The sequence below is a fragment of the Mustela nigripes genome, chromosome 1, assembly GCF_022355385.1.
Source record: "Mustela nigripes isolate SB6536 chromosome 1, MUSNIG.SB6536, whole genome shotgun sequence".
Taxonomy (NCBI): Eukaryota; Metazoa; Chordata; class Mammalia; order Carnivora; family Mustelidae; genus Mustela; species Mustela nigripes.
The window spans coordinates 12,075,642-12,082,274 of NC_081557.1; positions in this window are offsets into that span (position 1 = coordinate 12,075,642).

The following is a 6,633-nucleotide window of genomic DNA, read 5'->3' on the forward strand; positions in this document are numbered from 1 at the left end:
CAAGATGCCCTTCAACGGATGAATGGATAAGGAAGATGTGGTCCATATACACTATGGAGTATCATGCCTCCATCAGAAAGGATGAATACCCAACTTTTGTATCCACATGGATGGGACTGGAAGAGATTATGCTCAGTGAAATAAGTCAAGCAGAGAGAGTTACTTATCATATGGTTTCACTTATTTGTGGAGCATAACAAATAGCATGGAGGACATGGGGAGTTGGAGAGGAGAAGGGAGTTGGGGTAAATTGGAAGGGGAGGTGAATCATGGGAGACTATGGGCTCTAAAAAACAATCTGAGGGTTTTGAAGGGGCGGGGGGTGGGAGGTTGGGGTACCAGGTGGTGGGTATTATAGAGGGCACGGATTGCATGGAGCACTGGGTGTGGTGCAAAAATAATGAATACTGTTATGCTAAAATAAATAAAAAAAATCTAAGAGGAAAGATTTCATGTTAAGTATTCTTAAAATGAAACAAAACAAAACAAGAAAACCCACAAAAGAACAGAAGGACATTTTGGGAAGTGATGAATATGCTTAGTACTTTTGTTGTGGTGTTATCATGGGTGTATGCAATGTCCAAACTCATCAAGATATATACATTAAAGTGTACAACATTTGTATTTCAATTACACCTCAGTGAAGCTTTAAAAAAAGATCAGGGGGGCACCTGGGTGGCTCAGTGGGTTAAGGCCTTTGTCTTCTGCTCAGGTCATGATCCCAGGGTCCTGGAACCAAGCCCCACATCAGGCTCTCTGCTCAGTGAGGAGCCTGCTACCTCCTCTCTCTCTCTGCCTGCCTCGCCGCCTACTTGAGATCTCTGTATGTCAAATAAATAAATAAAATCTTTAAAAAAAAAAAAGATCATGGAAGGAATCTCACATTTGTCAAGTGTTGCCTCCCATTAGGCATTGCTCTTGGTGATTTACATTTTTTATTTTACTCAAATTTCACAAAGTTGTAATAAAATATATACAATAATTCCTATTATTTGAATGTGTAAATTAAAATTTAAATGTATCCAATGACTTGCTAAAAACCTGGTGGAGGCAGAGCCAGCATCCAAATTCGCTTGTAAAGCATATGTTCTTTGAAAAGCATATTCTTCATTTCTTCTGAATGGTCATTGCCAGATGAAGGTGTACGTTTCTTGGCATCAGGGAGCAGTTCAATCCATCTCTCCAACTCTAGCAGCTAGCCTGGATGAAGGAGATGGCTAAGGAGTGCTGGAATGAATATGCACAGTTATATACCACTCCAGACAACTGGACAATATTGGGTCTCAGTTGAAATGCTATGAAGCATTCCCTTGCCAGTTGCCCTGATCTATATATATCTTCCAAGATATGTATTTGTGGCTGCTTCTGCTGACATATTTTTACAGTAGAAATAAACCCTCAATTTAGAAAATGCCTGTGAGGTAAAGAAACTCCACCAGAATTTTCTGTTGTCATTTTCTTCTTCTGGCCATCATGGATAAATTTCATGGGACTATCATGAATGTCAGCCTGAGTGGGTCTTGTCTTAAGACATTTCTTTCAGGTCTACACTCTGCTGACTTAGTTCCTTTTTAGGGGGAAAAGTTGCTTCTTCTCCCTTTTCTGTCATTTGAGCTACACTCTGCAATTCATTCCATCTCTTTTTCTGAGAAAGAAGTACTTTTTACTTAAAGAATTATATTGTGTGGGTGGTCATGTATTGAGTGTCAAACATGTTTGTATAAAAGCAAGCACTGTATGACTTGTGATGGTAAATATCACCATTGATTGCTTGTCTTTTATACACTGGGCAGTGTGATGACAATTCAGAGAGGAAGCTAATCTAGGAGACTGTGAGTTTGAAGCTGAGTTCAATAAAGGGCTCCTCTTTTATGGGGGTGGGAAAAATAGATTCATAAATTCGAGTTAATCACCCTCCTCAGTTCATCATAATCTGCTTAACTGGTCTTTGCAAGCCCCTCTATCCTATTATTTCGCCACTCTCCTCCTTAATTTCAACCAACCTCTGCCCCATTATCTTTACTGCAAAGGCACTAGTTCTGATATATTTAGATATATGCCTTTTCTTGAAAATGATTTAGTGTTATTATACCTGTATGCTTTAAATGTAAAATATATTACAGATATCCTTTTTTCAGAGTTTTAAAATTGAGATAATTTAAGTTGAAGGTGTACAAAGTGCTGATTTGACATATTTACTTATTGCAATATGGTTACACCTGTGGTGTTAGCCATTATCTCTATCAAATCACATAATTATCATTTCCTTTTTGTGATGAAAACAGTTAGGCTTAGTCTCTTGACAACTTTGATGTTTATAACATAGTACCAAAAGAAGAGGGAGAAGAAGAAGACTTCAGTTGATTGGGATTGGATTAGAGTACTTCTCACCATCTGTTTGGTCAACTGTATGGTATTTCAGCCTCCCTTACAATCATATTGGTATTGTTCTAACTGATGCTTACTTTTGGATCATGGCAGAAACATGCTTGGGACAAGTGCATGCTTGTGATATAATTCTTCTTTCTAGGCCCAGAAACATTCCCTTGCAAATATGCTAGGATGTATGGATTGGTCCCAGCTAATGGCATTATGCATCCTATGCATTTCTATCCACACTCTATCTTCTGACCCACAGAAACCTTTGGAGTCACCAGGTATAAGAAGGCTGTCTATTTACTATTTGGAAATGAACCACTTGGAAAACCACACAACCTACATGTAATTGTAAGAGGGCCAAGAAATAAAATTTCCTTTGAAGTTGTGCCATATGCATAAAAAGAAAAAAAAGATTAGTGTTTGAGTAGAATAAAGTTGGAGTACCAGTCACTTGCCAGCTTTTAGTCCCAGTTAGGTAATTTGGCTTCAGAAGTCAAAGAGCACAATAAACACAAGGACATTTACTGCCAAAAGGAAAGACAGGAAAAAAAAATCTCCGCCTGATTTACAGGAGTAACATTGTCAGTAGCCTCTGTGACTGGTTGAATGCCCACAGCCTGTGTTTCTTTTCCTGCTCTGATTTCCACATCATCTGCTGCCAAGAATGTGGGTAGCCTCTTTTTCTTTATTTTTGAGAACAGACGGATAGACTAGAGAAGAAATAACAGCTCACACACCCATGACGTTCCTTAGTAAGTTCACTTAGATCTTCGTCCCTATAGGCAAGATTTTAATTAAAATATTTAGTCTATGAAGCATGGACCTGTAGATGTGCTCACAGGAGAATTTGTTCCCTAAGAGCTCCACAACAGCGTCATCCCCTTCAAGACATTAGTCACTAGACCCTTAAGTCCCAATCTGGCTTTATTCAATCTCACTATAGTGGGAAAAACCTGGTGCCCGAGTTAATTTTTTTATTATTATTATTTTTTTATTTTAAGAAGGTCTTTTGGGTCCTGCTGCTGGAGCCATTTTCTGTCATAGTGATGCTGCTGTGAGATGTTAGTCAGAATGACCTGGGACTCTCTGATATGAAGAGTCCGTTTTTGTATAGGTTGAGCAAGTCACTAAACATTTCACATCATCTGTCTTATTTCATCCCCAAACCCCTCTGGAAACCATCAAGAGTGGGTATTACTAATTCCATTAAAAGGATATATAGAAAGTGAGGCTGAGTGAGGTGAAGGAATTCCTTTTTTCCTATACAAAACATGAAATCTGGAATTTAAGACTTCCGTGGCTTGGCATGTAGTACCAAGTAATCCACTCACGGCCAGAAAGGCGTATTCAAAAAGTTGACATGAGATAATTCAGAAGGTACAAACTTACAGTTATAAAGTACATAAGTCCTGGGGATGTAACATATAGCATGGTGACTACAGTTAATAACACTCTGTTGCATATTTGAAAGTTGCTAAAAAGTAGATCCTAAGAGTCTTCATCACAGGAAAAAAAAATTCTAACTATGTATGGGGACGGATGTTTACTAGAGTTCTTGTGGTGATCATTTTGCAAAGTATACAAATATTGAATCATTATGGTGTTCACCTGTAACTAACATAATGTTATATGTCAATTATACCTAAATAATAATAGTAGTAGTAGTAGTAATAATAATAATAATAATAATACAATTCTGGACTCAGCACAAAGAGGGAGCCATAATCTGTATTTCCTACTAAGTCATTATCCAATCTCACCTCATAAGGATGTTGATGGTTTGGTGCTCCAACTGGAGGAAAAAATTGGTAGAAAGAGAGTGGGATTGCATCTTCTTAAGGTAGCCTTAGGGAAAGTTGAAACTTCATTAGCATAAATTAAGGTCTGGCAGAAGCCATGTAGTCCCCTCTTTTTATAATTAGAAAATGAGTGTTTTATATGATCAGATAGTTAAAACCTAAAAAGGAATATATGTAATATATATTAATTTATGAAGCATAATAAAATAACCCTCATGAATCAAGCTAAAGAGCCAGAACATTAACAATGATTTTATGGACAAGGCAGAGAACAAAAGAGCCAGATGCCATAAAAACCTCTGGATTTGTGGGAAAATGTGTGAATTTAACATTTGGGGCTCAAACAAGGCCATTTCTCTGTATATGTTTGTATATGGAGTAGTGAATGCATTCTCTCCCCACTCCCCTAGTATATGTGCAAAATCCTGGGACATTTTTCTGTTCCCAAATTATAAACACAGATTTTGCTTAAATGGATATTTGGCATAGTTTTTCTAGGCCACAAAAATGAGTAGCAATTGGAAGTTGTGAGTATGATCAGGAAGCTTGTTTCTAGTGCCTTCGCTTCTTTAGAACCAGAGTGGTATGTCTCTGGTATGACTCATCCCTTTATTCATATGTAGTCTGACACCTTGATGGGCCAAAAGGGAGTATGTTTATTCTCTTTACCATTGGACTTCCAGAGCTTTGATTCATTGCTCGATTTTAGAGAGAAATCGTGAAAGAGAGAGAGAAAAAAAGTGAGAGAGAAAGAGAGAAAGCATGCTGGTGGGGGAAGAAGTAGAGAGGGAATCTCAGATTCCCCACGCAAGCAGGGAACCCGACGCAGCGCTGGATCCCAGGATCCTGGGATCATGACCTGAGCGGAAGGCAGTTGCTTAACCCACTGAGCCACCTAGGCGTCCCGGAACTTTGATTTTTAAAAATCCTTTCCCATGGGACGCCTGGGTGGCTCAGTGGGTTAAGCCGCTGCCTTCGGCTCAGGTCATGATCTCAGGGTCCTGGGATCTAGTCCTGAGTCGGGCTCTCTGCTCAGCGGGGAGCCTGCTTCCTCCTCTCTCTCTGCCTGCCTCTCTGCCTACTTGTGATCTCTCTCTGTCAAATAAATAAATAAAATCTTAAAAAAAAAAATCCTTTCCCAAAACATTATTTCAAATGTTACTAATGCCTGATGATAGATATTAAGGAGGGCACGTATTGCATGGAGTACTGGGTGTTATACGCAAACAATGAATCTTGGAAGACTACATCAAAAACTAATGATGTACTGTATGGTGACTAATGTAACATAATAAAAAAGATAAATTTAAAAAATAAATTAAATAAGGCAATTAGCTACACTTGGGGTGAGCATATAGAGAAGCTGAATCACTCTTGCTATACTCCTAAAACTAATGTCACGTTGTGCGCCAACTAGACTTAAATATAAACATTTTTTCACAATGCGTATAATTGTTGGCATTTTACCTCATTTGGAAAAATAAATGTTACCATCACATCGTTAAAAAATAAATAAAACAAGGCAATTGGACGTTACAAGTTTTTTAATTATTCAGCTAGTGAGCAGCGGAGCTGTCTTAAAACAAGATTATCTGGCTCCGCTTCCAATGTTGTTTTCACTAACGCAGTAATCCTGTTACACAATTTGTCGGCTATTATTGGGTTTTGGTAGCAGAAACCGAAAGAGTGATGATTTAAATAAGACAGGAGCTTATTTCCTTTTGCCATAAAAGACGTCTGGCTTATTCCAATGAACGGTGTTGTATAAAAAAGAATGTTCCTTTTTTCTTCTTTATAGATGAGTTAATCTTACAACCTGTCCTTTCTGGTTCTGTGGTCCATACCAGTTATCCCTGCTGGTAGTTTTGGTGTTTGGGATGAATACTTATGTTTTTGTTTGGTTTGTTTACAGATTTTGTCCCTAAAAGGACACGGAAACCAACTGCCAAGGAAGAGGTCTTAACTAACTAGCTGCAATCACTCTAACATCTTTACATTCCGCCAACTTCTTTGACAACCAAGCCCTTTACCACAGCTTCTCACTTTGCTCAGGACAATCCTTTTCAGGCTGCCTCTTGACATCCTTTAGGCATTGGCTGAAATGTGGATTCTCCTGAGAAGACATTCTGACCAATCAATTCAATCTAGATTTTTACTGTTCTCTCCCATGTTGGCATCTTGTCCTATTCATAATTATATGCTTATCTGTGTTTGTTTCATGTTTGTCTTCTCTGTTTGACTGAAGAATATGAGACTAAGAACCATGTTTGTTTTGCATGGATATGTATACCCAGGGGCCATGACAGTGGCTGATTCTCAATTGAGATCAATACACAGTTGAATGAATAGATAATTCTTACCAATGCTGCAAATATTTAAGGTGAATTAGATGATGCAATACTTTCTAGGATCCATTTGGCCTGTTTCATGACAGAGCCTATGTCTTTATCCCTCC